The 19075-nt window shown below is 42.2% G+C and overlaps 1 pseudogene; it reads left to right on the top strand.

Annotated features, from left to right (window-relative positions):
- Positions 1 to 1531: 1531 nt before the first annotated feature.
- On the top strand, positions 1532 to 6256 carry LOC149750390 (metabotropic glycine receptor pseudogene; annotated as a pseudogene).
- Positions 6257 to 19075: the final 12819 nt, after the last annotated feature.

The following is a 19075-nucleotide window of genomic DNA, read 5'->3' as shown; positions in this document are numbered from 1 at the left end:
GAGTATGTGTTATATCTTGGTCCCCTATGATAACTTCTTTTGGATGATCTCCTTCAGTGACAGACACTAACATAGACGTAGGGTTGTCTATCTACTCAGTTTCCTTGACTCCAGATCTATTAAATGGACAGGCCTCCTAGACCATTTGGACCATGGTACCTTATCGTGAGTAAACCTAGGTTTTCTAGATCATTCTAGACCACGATGTACTATCTTCCAGAGCTTGTATTCTATGGTAGCCTCTGGTCACAGGTGGTTATTGAGCACTTGAAATGTAGCTAGTATGAAGTTCCATATGCTGTGAGTATAAAATACACATTGGATTCTGAGGATTTAGTATAAAAATGTAGAATATCTCATTAATACCTGTCATACTGTTTACTTATTGAATAACATTTTGGGTCTATTGGGCTAAATAAAATATATTATTACATTTAATTTCACTTTTTTTCTTTTTACTCTTAAAAAGTGCTACTGGAACATTTGAGATTATATATGTGGATCACATTTGTGACTCACATTATATTTCTATTGGGCAGTGTTGTTCTAGACCTAACTAGTTCACCTCTGTTGTTTGGCAGTGTGGACTGAAGGTGATCCCCTGAAGGGAATGCCCAAATTGCAAGAGCCTCTCATAGCCTGCTCCATTCTTGTTAGCTGTGCACTAGGGGAAGAACTGGCACTCCAGGAGAGTGGCTCAGGTGTCATTTCAGTACTCCCTCAGTGTCAAATCACGAGGCCCACATACAGTTTGCATCCCGAGACACAGAAACTTCAAATATATTGTTAGTGTCCATATATCTTGCTTAAAATAATGATAGGACCAGAACCCAGATCTTTCAATTATGCTAAGTCATTGAATTACTTATAGAAGGACTGACTAATAAAATTATATCTTCCTTTTAAAATGCAATACTAGAAAATTTTAAAGGATTGTTAATTAGTTATACAGGTTTTCTTTAAAAAAATCAATTAATGATGAAATTACACCAGTCTTTAGACAACTAAATAGAAAATCATATTGTATACTCTGATAAATTAAGCAAACAGAAACTCCTATTATTGCCACGTGTGCTATAGTAGAGGATTAAACTGGGATGACCTTTATTTGGCAAAAGCATATACACTGCAAAGCAAAATTTAAACAAGTCAGATATGAACATGAACTCTACTTGTAAATAAACACAAATCTAATAACCATTCTTTGCAAAGCTATAAAAACTCCCTTGGAGACCATACACTGCAGTTTGGAAAACTGGTTGCTATGTCTTATTCCAAAAGCCCTCACCACTGACACATCAGGCAGACTTCTCTTCTTAGGTAAGGAGATGGATTCCTAAATAATTAGCTTCATCATCATTATCTTCTGGTTCATTCATTAGTTTAGCAAATATTTAGTGGGAACCAACTATGTGCCAGGCATCTGTGTGTTCTAGGTGCTCAAGATGCTACAGTGACCAATGCAGACAAACTTTTGCTCTTTGGAGCTTAAATTTTTGTGCTTAGGTATTTTCTCAACAGGAAGAATAAAATGAAAAGATAAAGCAAATCTAAGCAGTGCTACCTTAGAATGCCACAGGTAACTTTTTTTTTTTTTTTTAAGTTGGGAATCGAAATGAATTTGAGACTTTCTATCCTGTGTCTTTCTTGGGGAATTTGAAAGTGGAGGTGCATATGGAAGGTGGAGGTGCATAAAACCATACCTATCCAAAGTACTAATTAGTATTTTCAGAATGAAAATGTCAGAAGACCCTATTAAAGCTTCAAATAAAACCATTAGACTGTGTTAAGGGATTTTCCAATCATTCTGGGGGGTCTTGGCATACTTATTCAGTTCTTCTTTCTTCTGCTGGGACATCCCAACCTATAGTTAACCAGATGTCTTAGTCCTTACATCCATTAATTCTAGGAACTCCCAGTCAGAATGGCTTCCCTTCCCGCCCAACAGACTCATTCTCATTCTCTCACAGTCCGAGTCCTGCCCCGGCACATATTCTCTCCCTTCCACATATTCACTTGCTTACACTTCCACAGGTTCCCCTTCATCCCTTTCAAGCAGAGAGGCTCCTTTAATATGGCATTTTCCCCTTAAAGTTCAGCCGGTAGATGTCTCCATTACTCCCTTATAGCGAAGACCTCGGCAAGTAGGGTTTAATCATTTCTTTAACCGACAACAAGGAAGAAGATTTGATAATTTGCCCAAAATGAGCAGATGCTCGGGAGGACACGTCTCCATCCTACGTCCCTTCCCTCCGATTTAAGCCACAAATGAAAACTACTTTCTCCCTCTTTACCAGGCAAAAGGAAAGGCTGATTTAACTAAGCATGCAAGATGCCAACACCCTCCTCCTCGGTACATCCAAGTTTCCTTCGCTCTGAGCCACCACAAGTCTGCTTCTCCCTTCACTCCGCCCACCCCACCTCTCACCCCCTCAGGTTCCCGAGTCATCAGGGAACGCGAGCGGGTGAAAGGACTCAGCGAAGCTGCATTCCGCGCCACCGCCTCCTCCTGCGCCTCGGGTTCAGCACTGGACAGCTCCCGCACCAGCCCAACAAACGGCAGTCGGCTGATTGACAGAGGAGCCGGCCAAACAGGGCACAAGACGACTTGAAGCCGCCCTACCAGGGTTTGGTTGCGGCCAAGCCGCCTCTTTAAACCGGCTTTCCTCCCGAGAGCAGGGAGAGGCAGGAGTGTGGTTTGTGGCCAAACTTAAAGACTCCAATTAACCAGCTGCCTAGCCCTCGTGGTTCCGGAAAGACAAACGCCTTAAAAGAAACCCTAGCTGCTACGCTCGCGGTGCGGGTCTGGGCGCGCGCGCTCCGCGCCTCGGGGCGAAGCGGACGAGGAGGAGCCTGAGCCGGGAGGCGGGAACGACCTGCCACGGGCGAGACGATGGAGCAGTGTCTTTGGCGGCCGCGGCGGCGGCGGCAGCAGCAGCAGCAGCAGCAGCAGCAGCAGCTCCTGAACACACCTCAATGAGAGCGGCGGTGGAAGCTGCTAAGCAGAAAGACGTAAGCAGGCCAACTATAGCTGCCGGCGGCGAGAGGGGATGTAAGGTGCCGGGCTCCAGGCTGCGAGGTGCGCAATCCCGAGCAGACCCATGGTGGAGCAGGAGCAGCCGGCGTTGCCACAGGTGATCTGATCTCCTGCGACGGTAGCTCAGTCAGCCGCGCGTATTTCAGAACATCCCTACTTTAAAGTCCTTTTGGACTGGGTGCCAGCTGAAAAGGGGGAAGACTCCTAGAAAAAGTCTTAGTGCTGATAGATTGACGACCAAAATTTAAAAAGTGACTCCCTCCGTTACCTCCTCTCCTTGCTGCGAGGCAGATGGGAGCCATGGCTAACCCCTTACTCTGCTGCCTCCTGCTCGTTCACCTGGGATTGGGAGCTGCCGGCGCCAGCCGCGACCCTCCAAGTCGGACGGATTCCTCTCGAGAGAAGGCCCTGAGGGCGAAGCAGCACGCCCAGCAGCCGGCTCGAGCCTCTGCCTCGGACCCCTCGGCTCCCTGGAGCCGCTCCACCGACGGCACCATCTTGGCGCAGAAAATCGCCGAGGAGGTGCCCATGGACGTGGCCTCTTACCTCTACACCGGGGACTCCCACCAGCTGAAGCGAGCCAACTGCTCCAGCCGCTACGAGTTGGCGGGCCTGCCGGGGAAGTCGCCTGCCCTAGCCAGCTCCCATTCCTCCTTGCACGGGGCGCTGGACACGCTGACACACGCCACCAACTTCCTCAACATGATGCTACAGAGCAATAAGTCGCGGGAGCAGAACTCGCAGGACGACCTGGAGTGGTACCGGGCACTGGTGCGGAGCCTCCTGGAGGGTGAGCCCAGCATCTCCCGGGCGGCCATCACCTTCAGCACCGAGTCGCTGTCCGCCCCAGCCCCGCAGGTCTTCCTCCAGGCCACGCGCGAGGAGAGTCGCATCCTGCTCCAGGACCTGTCCTCCTCAGCACACCACCTGGCCAACGCCACGCTGGAGACCGAGTGGTTCCGCGGCCTCCGGCGCAAGTGGAGGACTCACTTGCACCGCCGCGGCTCCAATCAGGGGCCCCGGGGCCTGGGCCACAGCTGGCGGCGCAGGGACGGTCTTAGCGGGGACAAGAGCCACGTCAAGTGGTCTCCGCCTTATCTGGAGTGCGAGAACGGCAGTTACAAGCCCGGGTGGTTGGTCACTCTCTCCGCTGCTTTCTACGGGTTGCAGCCTAACCTGGTCCCGGAATTCAGGTAGGGAGGGAAAAAAGATCAAAGCAAAGCCTTCCTTCCGGGTTCATGGGTAGGTGCGCGTGTGGGGAAGGAACACTGTGGCTGTGACATTTAGGCCTCCCACCTTCAAAGCAGAGACCCAGGCTGAGGGACACCCCACGCAGGCGCAAGTGCTTAGGGACAAGAAGTGCCCCGCATTTGTCAGCTTCAGACACTCAGCAAAAGCTCTTCTCTCAAATCAGTTCCCCTGCAAGGGGCAAGGGACGGGAGCTCTTGGTAGAGCTGAGAGATGCCCTATGTTTCTCTCTAACCCTCGGGAGAGCAGGGAGGGGAGTTCCCGGTCAGGGGTGATGCACTGCACCCTGGCAAGCTCAGGGCATGCCAGCCAGGCACAGAGTGGCGTGCCAACTCACAAGGGTAGGAAAGGGAGTGGGAAGAAAAGAGTTCGTTATTCCCGCTACTTCGGGATAGCCTCTACCTACTTCCTCCTATGTGTGTAGTTTGAGGCGCCAGTCTGTTGTTAGTCAGTTACCAGAGCGCCTAATGAAAACGCTGCAATCCCCTGGGCAGTTCTGTCCCTTCAGCAGTGAGTCAGTCCCAGCAGCACAGCTGTCTCTAGGATCCATACTTTGCCGTTTGACAGGTGCGCTCCTTCTACTTGTCTCCCTCCTTCCCTCAACCCATCTCCCATTCCTTGGTCCCCTCTTTCTCCTGTTTTCTGTGTTAGGCACACCTAAGGGTTCTCTGGCCCTTCACATACACACACTTTATAAATGAACCTGGTTGAGTTATCCTAGGGAGGGAGGGATCAGTTCTCACTGAATGCACTCAGGGAGCTCAGAGAAAATTTAGTAATAGTTCTGTATTTCCTGCCTCAAGGTGTAGCATTTGTGGGAAGATGAGAATTTGCAGATTAGCAGGTGGTAACTTGTGCCCTGGGACGTGCCTGATTTTTGAGGTGAGGGACTTTTAGAAGTAGCCCTGTTGAGTGAACATGAGGAACAGAAAGGAAAGAGTGGAAACTCCAAAGAAGGCCTGGGAGAAGGCCACAGATTGACTGGTATCCTCCCCAATTCCCAATGGGAAGAAGGTCTTGGGGGTTGAGGTTGCTTCTGTACTTTTTGGGAAACTGGGCAAAAGTGAGAAACCTGTGTGTGTTTTAATGCCCTTTTGGTACAACAAGGACAGGATGATGACCTGGTGAAAGTTACCAGGGGGAGTACTGGGTGGGCAAATGGGAGGAGTCAGAAAGCTTATTTGTCTTGGCACTGTTATTTACTGCTGAATGACCTCGAGAAAGTTGCTTAATCTCTCTGGGCCTCAACAACTTACCTATCAAGTAAGGGAGTTGAACTAGATGGTCTCTAGGGAGCCATCCAGTTATAAAACTCTGTGGCTTTTAATGCTGGCAACACTTGAGAAGGTATAAATGAAAAGTAACCTCCTTTCTCTAATTCTGTATGACCATATTAAATGTTTTTTGTGTGTGTCTATCTCTTTAAAGGATCTTGTCTTAAACCAGCGTAACTCTTTCCTACTTTAAGGATAATCTTACTTCCTCCTGATTTCTGTAGGATCCTATTAGTAAAAGCTGAGCCCAGCTTTGAGTCTTTGCTATATTATTTGCTCAGAAAAGATCTGCAGATGCCATTCACTGCTAGAAAATTGCTTTTGGCCTTCGCATAAGCCTTTTCAGGGAGTCCCAGGGCCCAGGACTGAAAGATCAGTTGATCAATCGATCGATTGATCTATCCATTCACCCAGCTTACTAACGTATATTGATACTTTATGTTAGGCTCTGTGCTAACTGCTTTGCATGTATTATCTTGATTAAGCCTCACGACAAACCTGAGTTAGGTTTTATTAGTTTCCCCGTTTTACAGAAAAGGAACCTGAAGCACAGAGAGATTAAGCTTCTTTCCTAAGATCACGCAGCAGTTAAGCAGCAGAGTCAGGATTTGAGCTCGATTCACACTTTTAACCACTATCTAAACTCTGTCTCATGAAGGTGTCCTATGAGTGCTGCATGTATTGCAGCTGCTGCATAAAAATATATGTATTTTCAAGGGTCAGATGTGAGACGGGATGAGAACCATTCATTTTCAGAAGTATTTCTCATAAGGCTCAGAAACCATAGGTCACCTACATGAACTCAGGCCTTCCGCAGGCCAAGATAAAAGGCTGAGACACCAGGGGTCATGTTGTGTAGGCTCACACGACCCTATCTAATTTTTGGACTATGTTCAGAAAATAGATTGTTTCCTCTGGCTGAGTCTCTTTAAGTGCCTTCCAAGTCATCGATGGTGTTCTTTAGCCAAGGCACGAAGCCAGGCCATTTAGTGTGTGGCTCTCTACAGAATCTGGCTCCTCCTAGCAGCACGCATGAAGAGCAGAATAAGTGCTCTCCTGTGAGTACTTTTGCCCCATGTCCCATGCTCCTCAAGTACTGTATTGAGGATTCGCACAGATGTTAATTATAGGAACTGGAAGAAATCTTAGATCAGATGGTTCTTCCTGTTTCATAAAGAAACAGATAAGAAAGGTGAAGTGACTTGTCCAAGAATCACATATCGAGCTTTTAACAACAGCAGAAATAGGATCCAGGCCTTCTGCCTCTGGTTCACACTATGCCATATATATATATAAATTTCAACGGGCCTTTTCTGTCTCTTCATACTCATAAAAGGCAAATGTTTTTGATGTTGTTGATGTTTTATCACCTAAGATGTGTATTCTAAACTTTTATAACGTAAGTGAATAACATTGTACAGGTATGGTAACAGGTAAACCTCAAATGAATTTCTGAGAAACCATGGCTAGGCTCTAATCATGATTTTAAATCTATTTTGAATCTATAGAGTGTTATTTGCAAAAAGCCTTATCTGTAATAAAAAAAATTTGCTAATGATTTCCTCATGGAAGAGAAGAGGAGGATAAACTTTGTAGTTAAGACTTTCATTTAACTTCAGTTACTATTTCAGCTAATATTTCGCCAGGTCTTACTTACAAGGTTCAAGATTTAAATTATATTTTATTTTTAGAGAATTCAAATCTGAAATATGAAATTCAAAAGTAATGTGGAAAACATGGTCAACTACCTTCTTATATTAATGCTTATCACTGTAAAACACCTCTCAGAATAAATTTTATTCCCCTCTGCTTCAGAATGACACAGGTTTCTTAAATTTTAAGGCCTAGTGTAAGACTCACATGTGAAGAGAAGTTTATTACTCTTTTTTTTCCCCCCCAAAATGGCATTAGTGTTTTACCTAAATGGCTCCTGAGTCTTGTTATAGACCTATAGTATAAACACTTAAGTTCTCATCTTCTATCCCAGCAAAAAAAAAAAGAGAGACTAACAATTTAAGGTATACTCTAAATTATTTTTATTTATCATCTTAGGTTTGTGATGTCCTTGCAGAGTTTTCTTCAAAGTTAAGTCCTTTGCTTTTGTATACTAATTTTTCTGTGTGGAACTTAAAGTACTATGGAGTTTGAGCCCATTCTAATGAACTCATAGACATATTCCTGGTGGTGGTTGGAACTGTTTAGTGCCTAGGATGAATATAAGGTACCTAAGTGTTTGTTGAATTTAAATTAAGGTAAAGGAACCTTTGGGAATTCTTACTTGATGAGCCGTAAGGGATTTTGGAATTCATTTGGTTTCTTTCCTCTTCTCATTGTACAGTGGAGGAAAGTGAGACCCAGAGGGCTAAAGGAATTTGCTAGAGTGGCACAGCTCTTTTGTGGTGGGTTAGAATTAATGGGAACCAATATATATTGAGCATCTACTATGTGTCAGATGTTTTATATATATCCCACTGCATGTAGTTCTTAGTATTCTCAGGTAGTTACAACTTCAGGAAAGTTGAGCAACTTGCCCAGGGCAACACAGCTAGTAAATTAGGGAGCGTGAATTAAATTTAGATCTATCTAGCTATGAGGCTTGTATTGTCTTTCTACTACCCTATGCTGCTATCTCTTAATTACCAATTTTGTTTTCACCTTGTTATTAAAAATGTAACATGGTATTGGCTTGAAATAATTAATATATTTGGCCAAATACGTGACAGACACTTGTTTTTTTGGCCAATCATATAATCAAGTATGTTGTATAGAGAGAAGAGTATTAGACTTGAGTCAGAACTTTGCCCTAAGTCCCAGTTTTGTCTCTGACTGGCTGTATTACCTGTCTGAAAATCAGTTTCTGCACAATTAAAACGTGGAAAGAGACTTGGCGATATCCATATACCTTTATAACTCTTTGTTCTATGAGTTCTTAAGCGACCTATCCAACGGGCAACAAGGAGGCTTTGGAAACAGGACTGATACACATAAATGCAGTACCTTGTGGAAATGATATTGATGGGGGAGGAACGTGCAGAAGAAGAGGACACCAAATGAATGTCAGGTGTGCATTTTTCCACAATAGTGTGGAAACGCCTTTTTAGAAACTTACATAAGTAACATTGGTGTCACTGAGTCACTGACTCCTGAGGGGTTACTTCTCTCTCCTTCACAAACATGTGCCCACACACCTCCATCAGAGATTCTGGTATAGATCTCTGCAGATGGCAATTTACATAGTATTAGAGAAATGACCATCTTGCTCTAGGCCAAACATACCCTGTCTCTCTTGTGGGTACTGGTAGTGGTGAAGAGGTTACCTACAGGAACACGACAGAGCTGTCTACCTGGGTAATGGATCAGAGTTTTTAGATGGACTTCTGCTATTGAGGCTTTTGAGTCTCAATTATTTCATCTTTAAGCTGTGAATAGTAAAGTGTATCTTTGGGATTTTGTAAAGACTAAATGAAGGACTGTTATCACACAGGAAGTTCAGTAAATATTTTGTGTCACAGTGTCTGTCTTCCTAAATACTGAACACTTTTAGTTGTATTAAAGTCACATGATTTATAGTAATTTATAATTTATATAATGACTTAGTTTCATTCCTATTATTGCGAAGGCTTGTAATTACAGTGGATCACGGGGGAAATACTGGCCTTGGAGACAGGAGACATTGACCCCAGCCTGGACCACATCCTTGGCTATGGTGCTCCCATGGGCAGCAGTTGCCTTTCTAATCCTGTTTCCTCATCTGTAAGTTAAAGGGGGCTGGACTAGGTGACCTGTTGGGCTCCTTATAATCTAAAAGCCTATGATTATGTACATAACTAAATGTGTCACTTTAACTTGTGAAGTTTCGATGGTTGTGCTGAAACCAGTTAATGTATCCTCACCTGAATGCAGATCATGTTCATATATGTTCAGTGTTTAACTTTATCATGGTCATTTACTCACAGGCTATTTAGAGAAAGCCCTCTCGGTGTACACTGGATTAAGTATACATACTAAGGGAAATGAGAACTCCATTTCAAAATAAGAATAAGCATGATCTGAGTTTCTAGATCTTGAAAGATCACCTGAAATTTACTTAAAGTCAACAAGAAGCTGTTTCACAGATTTCTAAACCAAGGGCCTCAGTACACTTGTGTAATTTCCCCCAAGGTAATCAATGTTTAGGCATCCTGAAGCTCCTACTTACTGTTTAAAAACAACCTGTCTCTGACTTAACTCTGTAGTTGGTGTTAATACTTCAAAGGAGGCTATTTAGTGTGGTGTAGCAGTGGTACAGCATTATCTTGCCACCTTCTAGAACACGCATTCGGAAGCTGAAATGGGATTTCAAGACTGCTAAATAAATGACAGGAGTTTGGGCCTCCCCTCTGGGGAGAGAACTCATGCCTCACAAGACTGATTTTATGGCCTCAATTGCTGGCTAAGTCAAATTTTACTTTCAACTTCATAAAAGCATCAGTTTTTGTTCACTGTTCAGGGTTTTAAGGCTACCTTTTTCCAAGATGCACCGTGTTTTATGATTATATTGTAATATACTGGGATGCCAAGAAGTATGCTGTTGGTGTTATTTGTACTTGGTTGGTACAGAAGCATTAGGGCCTTGTTTGTCTTCTCTATTCAGCTCTGGATTGATGTTCACAGGGTTATTTAAACAGAATTACTGAAACAGTACATTGGAATTTTGATAACTTTAGCAGCTTGATGGCCACTATGTGCAAACAGGCAGTTCAGCCGTCTTGGGGCTATGTTTCGGACACTTTGCAGACAACAGCATCATTAGGCTCTTGCCCAGCACAGCTATGGCACATACGTACATTGGCTTGTTTTGCTGGTCTTTTAGTATTATTCGTTTTTCAAGTTTTAGCAAGAAACCTTTTCTGGTGTAATTTCTACTTTGGCTGGGCATTTACTCATCTAACAAGTCTTTCTTCCTAAAACTTGACCTATGAAAAGATTTAGGTGGATAGGCTGTTCTATAAAATACTTCTTCAGTTTAGGAAAAAATTAATGCTCTTGGCTAAAAGTCTTTCTCAGGTACCCACCCCCCCAGCCCCATTTTCTACAATACCAAACTTAGTGTAGGAACCATGACTGACTTTCTCTTTTACACCAAAGGATATTATAGTGTCTCAAAGCAATCACAGGAGTCACCTAGTTTTATTACCTTCATTATAGGTAGAATTTATAGAAAACAGAGATTAGCTTAAATGTGATCTGACCCCAAGATCATTTTCTCCAAAAAACAGTTTCCTTCCTTTTTATTAAAGAAGGCAGTCTCTTTCTCTTTTATAGTTAACTGATACTTATAATTAATTGAAATCCAGTTAATTTTTATTCATTATAATATCTCTTGTAACTTTCCCCCATTTAGAATAAGACAAAACAGGATTAAAAAAAAATCCTGTCCAGTTAGCAAAGTACCCAGTGCACTTATAACCTAAAAGGGAACTTAGAATTACATAAGATGTTGGTTTACTTTCTTAACCTGGTTTTCTCACCACTTATGTGTTTTCCAACGTGTATGCCTTATTACATTATCGTGGAAGGATTTTTATAGAATAACAAGACACATGGCTTTTATCTGAGAAAGAGGAAAAGGTATTGTAGTACAAAATAATGTATTTTATCAATTCTAAGATGTACCTTTTCCACATTTTGATGTCTCTCAAACTGAGATGTGTCTTAATGATTGGGGGCATGTCATTTCCAATTGGCATACACTTTTCTTTTAGTGGTACAGAATGTAATAGCTTATCTTACAATTAATGGCATCTTATATTTGATGAACTGTGATATTAGAAAATGGGAAATTAAATTCCATGGTCTCTCCAACTATAAAGTTCTACTATCATCTATAAGCTATCAATATGCAGCAAAATATGCCTACATGGAAACAAAAAACCTAGACCTTACTGCTGTATATCAGATTGCTATTTGTCTTCATAATAATTTTTAAAACAAGACAAGCTATACTAAAACATGTAACCACACTGTCTTTTTAATATATGTGAAATACACAAAACATCGGGCCAGAAGCTGCAGAAACTTATTTTCAGAATAGGTGAGGTAAGGATTATCAAAATCTTTCCTACACCATCTGGCAAAGAGTTTCACTCACACTGTGGGGAGATGGATAGGACAGTGAGAATACAAGACCACTTATAAACTAAAAATAGAGGGACTAGATCTGTCTTTCCTTTCTAAAGTGCTTAGAGGTTTCAGGGTGGAAATAAAAGCTTTGTGGTGTAGCCGTGTAACTAGTTTTGGTTAAAGAGATTTAAATGGAATTGTGGAGGTATGTGTTTTTTCTCTTTCTTTTCTAGTCAGTTGCCGGGAATGGAATGAAGAGTTTGGCTGTCCCCTTATTTGATGCCTTAGACCACTGTGTAGAGCAGGGTGTCTCAACCTCAGAACTATCGACATTTGGGGCCAGATAACCCTTTTCTGTGGGGGCTTTTTTGCTGTAAGATGTTTAGCAGCACCCCTGACTCTACCCACAGGATGCCAGTAGCAACCTCCCTGCCCAGTGTGACAATCAAAAATGTCTACAAACATTGCCAAGTATCACCTAAGGGGTAAAAATGTCTCTGGTTGAAAGCAGCTGGTGTAGAGGGAACACATATAAAAATGCTATTCTGTGGCTATCCTATTTCAAGAGTTCTATATGTATCTATGTGTGTATGTGTGTGTGTATGTGTGTGTGTGTGTGTGTGTGTGTGTGTGTGTGTGTGTGTGAGTTTGTCAGATCACATTTCTATTTGTTTGTCTGGAACATAAGATCACTGCATATATAGAATCTGACATGAATGAGAACTAGAAAATTTTGATGAATCGATGGAATATTAATTCACATTTAGATGTCATTAAGGCTCAAAAAGAACATCTGGCCAAATTATTTCCAGAACTTGTTGCTAAGCATGGATTTGCTACTTATATAGCTAAATGTCTCATTTTTAAGATTTCCCATTAAAGGATGCATTTGGAAAAGAAAATGTGTGTGTGTCTGTGTGTGTGTGTGCGTGTGTGTGTGCGTGTGTGTGTGCGAACCTCTGTGGGGACAAAGAGGAGAGAGGGAGAAAGTAGGGGGTAGAGAGGAGTGTGGACAGGGAACAAATGGAGATGAATGAAACGAAAAACAGTTAGCAATCTATGATAGTGTTTTACTTTTTCATGAAGCTCTGTTTACCACTGAGCACTTTCATAGTTCTGATGAAACTGAATTATTCTTTTCTAGCAAGTAGTGAGGAATCAAGTTCCTGACGATTTAATCATTATAAAGATAGGTTGGCTGTGCTTGCATTTCAGAACTTTATCTCAGGAAGTCAAAGCTATAAACAGGCTGATGCAGAGCTTATCCCATTAAAGGAATATTAATACCTTACAATATATATTCTTAAAATGCTCTGGTTTTTTTAATGATTTTTTGTTTTTTGGCTGCGCTGCATGGCTTGCAGGATCTTAGTTCCCCGACCAGGGATCCAACCCAGGCCCCCTACAGTGGAAGCTCGGACCCTAACAGCTGGACCACCAGGGAATTCCCTAAAATGCTCTGTTTGCCACTTTACCTTTATTGATTCAACTAGAAGCTGTTCATAATTTGAACATATTATAAATGAAATTTCCTAGAAGAAATAATTAAAATGACATATTATATAGACATTATTTAAGGCTTTAACATGTTTAAAGACAGTTTTTAACATTACTATGTTTAGAATCCTGTCAGAAGAAACCTTAAAAAATAACAATGGCTACATGATGGAAAAGAATGTTTAGGCTTTACAAATTACCATAGCACAAACTGATGCATGCCTACTTCCTCCTGTGCCATCCATAAACATGTAGTACATGTGAGCTTCAGGGGCAAGAAACGAGGAGCGTGCTGCTGTATACTGTGTTGATTACAGAGAAATGAGAGATGATGTTGTGAATGTTAAGAGATGAGACCAAAGCTCATGAAGAGAAAGATGAAGATTACTATTTATCTGGATAAGGCACACTTCAGAAAGCTGTTTCAGGTACTAACTTAATAATTAGATTTGTGGGAAGGCCCTCATATTACAGCCCTCTGAAAGTTATTTAGAAATCTATTTGTCTTTCCACTTTTTTGAGAAAGAAGCAAATAACAACTGGGGCATTCCTGAAAGAAACAATGTTCTAGTAAACATCCTGGGAAAGCTCCTTTTTGAAGAATTAGAATTTTAGAAGTAAAAAGGATTTTAGAGATCATGTAATCCAACTTATTTTTACTTTTACACATGAGGAAATTGAGACCCAGGGAAGTGGTGACCATCACTTGCACTGGCTATGGCTGCAGTGAACTTGTAGTTTAATAACAGGCACAGATAAAAAGACGCTGAGTCATCAAGTAAACGTTAATTTACGGTCATTATTCACTGATTACAAACTTAGCTGGGTATCAGGATCACCTGAAAAGCCTGATACTACATTCCTAGGCCCTTTCAGACCCTGTGAAGAAGACATGTGGGGACAGCTTCAGAAGTCTGTATCAAAAACAAAGTCTTGGGGCTTCCCTGGTGGCGCAGTGGTTAAGAATCCACCTGCCAATGCAGGGGACACAGGTTCGAGCCTTGGTCCGGGAAGATCCCACATGCCGCGGAGCAACTAAGCCTGTGTGCCACAACTACTGAGCTCGTGTGCCACAGCTACTGAGCTCGTGTGCCACAGCTACTGAAGCCAGCGCACCTAGAGCCCGTGCTCCACAACAAGAGAAGCCACTGCAATGAGAAGCCCGCGCACCGCAACTAAGAGTAGACCTGCTCGCCACAACTAGAGAAAGCCCACGTGCAGCAACGAAGACCCAACGCAGCCAAAAATAAATAAAAATAAGGTAAATTTCAAAAAAACAAAACAAAACAAAAACTAAAGTCTCCATAATTCACAAGGAGCTGGTCCTTAAACACAAACTTGGGAAAAATTAAACAGTATCTGATAAGCTTGAAACACATAAAATTCCTTTTAAACGATTTTAAGAGTAAGAATTAAGAGTTGTAAATACTTGGCAGCTTCAGCTGTAGTCGTCCAAAAACTTTGGCTGCCGGCCATGACCCTACTGGCAAGGGCAGAATGACTAGAAGGTTATGAAGGCAGGGGGATCACAGAGACTATCATGAGAGCAGCTGCCTCTGGTTGTTATAATTTGTCTCTTTATGTAAACATAATATTTCCGCAACCAGTTCTACAGGTCCTTCAAATGCAAGGACCACATTTCATGGCTTCCCATATTCACTGCCTCTTGAAAGTGCCTTGCATATTTCAGGAAGTATGGAATAGTGTCTAAGAAGAAGGGTTTTAGGATTAAAAACCTAGATTTGAATCTATGAGCTTCCACTTTCACTTACTGTGTGATACTGGGCAAGTTATTTCCTTCTGTGACTCAATTTCTTTATCTGCAAAGAGTACAGATTACACTGTAAAGAGTAAACAATCTTACCTATGTAAAGAGCTTAGCATAATGTATGGAATGTGTTATTTAAAAAAATAACGTGGGCTTCCCTGGTGGCACAGTGGTTGAGAGTCCGCCTGCCGACGCAGGAGACACGGGTTCGTGCCCCGGTCCGGGAGGATCCCACATGCCGCGGAGCGGCTAGGCCCGTGAGCCATGGCCGCTGAGCCTGCGTGTCCGGAGCCTGTGCTCCGCAACGGGAGAGGCCACGGCAGTGAGAGGCCCGCGTACCGCAAAAAAAAATAAATAAAATAAATAAAATAAAAATAAAATAATAACGTATATAACATGCGCCTGGCTAGGAGTATGGGTACTGAGGATATAACAGTGAAAATGACAGATAAAAATCCCTGTACCTGTGGATTTTTTTGGTGGGTGGGGGAATATAGATGACAAACAAGCAAGATAAATATAATTCTTGATACAAACAAATGCTATAAGAAAATAAATATGATGTGGTAAAGAATGGCTGAGAGGTAAGGCGTGTTGCAGTAAATAGGGTGATTAAGGAAAACCTCTCTGAAGATGTGACTCTGAGTTAAGAAATGAAGGATGAGGAGACAGCCATGAAACAAGCTTAAGCTTAGGAATCATGCTTGAGATAGGGCACAGCGAGAACAAAGGCCTTGAGATAGGAATGAGCTTCAAATGCTCTAAAAGCAGAAAGAAAGTCAATGTTGCTGGAATGTAGTGGGGGGGGGTTGACATAGAAAATGAGAGTAAGGGATGTAGAAGGGGCTCAGTAAGTGGTTAAAATATAGAAACATGTTAAGGGCTTTACAAATGTCTAGCCCTGCAGTACTATGTAGATTGTGGATGTATTTTCGTTTTCTTTGCTTTCCATTTTTCTTTCCTCCTTTCTGTCTTGGCCTTCCTGCCCAGTGCCTCCCTTAGCTCTGAGAGCGTGGGCTTTCCAGCTTCTCTGATGAGATCTCAGTCAAAGAAGCTATTTACAGCTGCTCCATTCTTGGCTGTGAATGAATACACGGAAAGAGTTGAGTGGTAAGGGAGGTAGAGATTGAAAATCTAGAATTTCTTGCAAAAATCAGCTGGGTACTTTTCTTGCTCCCTGGCTTAAACCTGTACGGTGAAACCCTTTCCAAACACAAACAGCAGGAGACTAAAGGCAGAGGCACAGCAGGCAAACTCAGGGGCAAAACACTTTTCTCCCTCACCAGCATGCCTGAGATGACATGCAGCGGGTCCCCTACCTCTCTCAAGCTTGCGGCGGGCAGGTCTTGTCGTTTGGCATTTCCCGCCTCACTCTGTTGTCTTTTATGGTGAGGACTAAGATGTCTGGTTAGGGGCTGCCTCAGAAAGTGCCAGTGAGAGGCACAAGATACAGAAGTGAGACTGGAAAAGCCAGAAGGGACACCACAAACATTTGGACATGAATTTGGAGGAAGCAGACTTTGTACCATAGGAAAGGAAGTATAGGCAGAAGTACATCTCTAATGAAGAGCATTATCTATGGAAAATTGGGATTATGAATTTTGGGGATTAAAATCATCACCATGATACACTGATGATGATACGATGATCAGCTTCTCTGATACGACAAATGTGAAACTTAGCTTCTTTATATTTCACTTTTCCTTTCTCTACTCTCTCCATTGTTTTATTAATTATATTTAAAATTTTTCTATTGGTTACCTTGACTTTTATATCCATCAATTTAAAATAGTATCTTCTATTCTTTTCTTTCTTTATGCTCCTACTCTTATTCCAGTATTTTTAGGTAATTCAAGATGGTAACATTTTCAGTCTGTCACTGCAGTAAAAAAAAAAACCCAAAGCCCACTTCTGTTTTGTCCATTAGTTGCTTCTAAAAATTAAAATCTGAATATCTGAATCTATGCCATTTTTAGAATGTTCCAAATTTCAAGGACCAATGGATTTTCTCTCCCTTTTTTTTAGATCAGTTGCACAAAACCATGTTACCTTTAGTTTGTGCATGTCTGCATGGAGACTTTTCACCTATTTTCCCTCCATGCAGCTGCCAATTGCTTTTCTCTTCACGTTAAAGAAATAAAAAGAAACCCTATGTTTTCTTATTTCTAAGATCATCCAACTTCTTAATCAATCGTTTGTTAAAGAAAATTTACATTTTTGTTGAAGACATGCTTCTTGGAGTCCCATAATTTGTACAAATTGCTTTAGGTCTTCTGCAGAATAACTATCATGGAACTATTTTCAAATTATTGAAATTTTGGATCCAACTGTGTGTTGGGTGCTGGTCCTCTTATTTCAAGAATTCTTCTTTTTTCCCCACCCCCCAAAACGCAATTTCAAGTACTTTTTCAGAAAGAATCTGTGGAAGGTAAAATTTCTAAGTCTCCCCGTGTCTGAAAATGTCTTTGTCTTCATGCATGATTGATTGATTGTCTGTATATAGAATTAGGACAAACTTAAAATTTGGCAAATGATGCATATTGTATGAAATCAATATTGTAAGGCCTGCTTTTGTAATCAAAGCTGAGAGATTGCAGAGCACTGTACCAGTAAATATTCTTCCCCTTTCTAATATCATGTATTAACTTGTTTTCATGGAGTGGCTCTTCAGAATTGGCAGGTTCCCACATTCTGTTCAATTTAACCAATACTGGCTTGCTTTTTCTAGTGAAGGATCAGTTTTAAAACATTGTGATACTGATACAGAGAACTTGATACAGTATTTGTATCTTTTAATCAGTGTAGCCTTTGCAGTTATGAGCTTCTGTTCCTCAAGAGCTGTGTCAGTACAGTTTGCGTGCCATCTGTCCTCTTGACATTAAGGAGATACGGAATCGAATGTTCCATCGTTGGGGACAGTATCCCTCACTCCTCCCCACCCCTTTACATTTACATCAAGTGTTAGAACAGTGCCCAGGCAGCATAGCCACAAGCTGGGTTTATGTGGGCCTCCAAGTCTAACCAAACTCCAGACTTTGAGAGTCATTTTGGAGGAAGCCTGTGTGCGGTGTTTTAATCTAATAAATTTGATGAGAGCAGAGGGGAAAGAAACTATCATAAAGCAGGTAAACGTAGAAGCTTCTTTTGTATCCCAGGTGTGGCTTCTTCAATGGACCAAGCTGCTGCAACGCAGTATTGATTTGACAGAGCCTCTGCTTCAATGATGTCTGTCTCACAATGGCTCCAGATGATTTCTGTACTGCAAAATAAAGCCAAACTCTGGAAACCAGCTCCCTCTTGTTGGTCTTTTGTGTCCTGACAATTCAGAGCTAGTAAGTATTGTACTGGCCTTGACACAGCTGCTCATTTCCTTCACTAGAGCTGAAAACGGATGCTGGGGAAGAGTGCTGAAGACCCTAGTGGTTGGTGGAGTGCTGCCATCTGGCTTCACTGTGAGTAGACCCCGAATTACTTCTTGGTACAATATAATTATTAGACTCTCTTAGATATCCTTAGTAGTGGTGTAGAACAGGGATTCGTTCCCATCAGGGAGTAAGTGACATCCGGTGGAATGGGTGCGTTAATATATTTATTTATTTAATAAGTTAATTAATTTTATTTTTGGCTGTGTTGGGTCTTCCTTGCTGTTCACGGGCTTTCTCTCGTTGTGGTGAGTGGGGGCTACTCTTCGTTGTGGTGTCTGGGCTTCTTGTTGCGGAGCATGGACCCTAGGCACGTGGTCTTCAGTAGTTGTGGCACGTGGGCTCAGTAGTTGTGGCACACGGGCTTAGTTGCTCTGTGGCATGTGGGATCTTCCCGGACCAGGGATCGAACCCGTGTCCCCTGCATTGGCAGGTGGATTCTTAACCACTGTGCCACGAGGGAAGTCCCAGTATTTTCATTTAATTCAGATTGTAGACAGACAGTTTTTAGTGGTAACTCCTTTCCCCTTGATTGTTACAAGCCTCACTGTATGTGCTGTCATTTACATCGAGGACATTGTATTCTCTTTTATAGTTGAGTCTGTCATTTATGTCGGAGGAATGAGGACATTGTAACTGTATTCTCTTTTAAAGTTGAGTCTGAAGGACATAGACTAAGGTAGGCAATCTGTTAAAGGATTTAGGGTAATAATAACTTCGATTATCC

The sequence above is a fragment of the Delphinapterus leucas genome, chromosome 2 (genome assembly GCF_059928025.1).
Source record: "Delphinapterus leucas isolate spDelLeu-1000000601 "Yukka" chromosome 2, BTC_Dleu_Yukka2, whole genome shotgun sequence".
NCBI lineage: Eukaryota > Metazoa > Chordata > Mammalia > Artiodactyla > Monodontidae > Delphinapterus > Delphinapterus leucas.
Note: the sequence above shows the minus strand (reverse complement) of the source record. Positions and strands in the feature narration are given on the sequence as shown.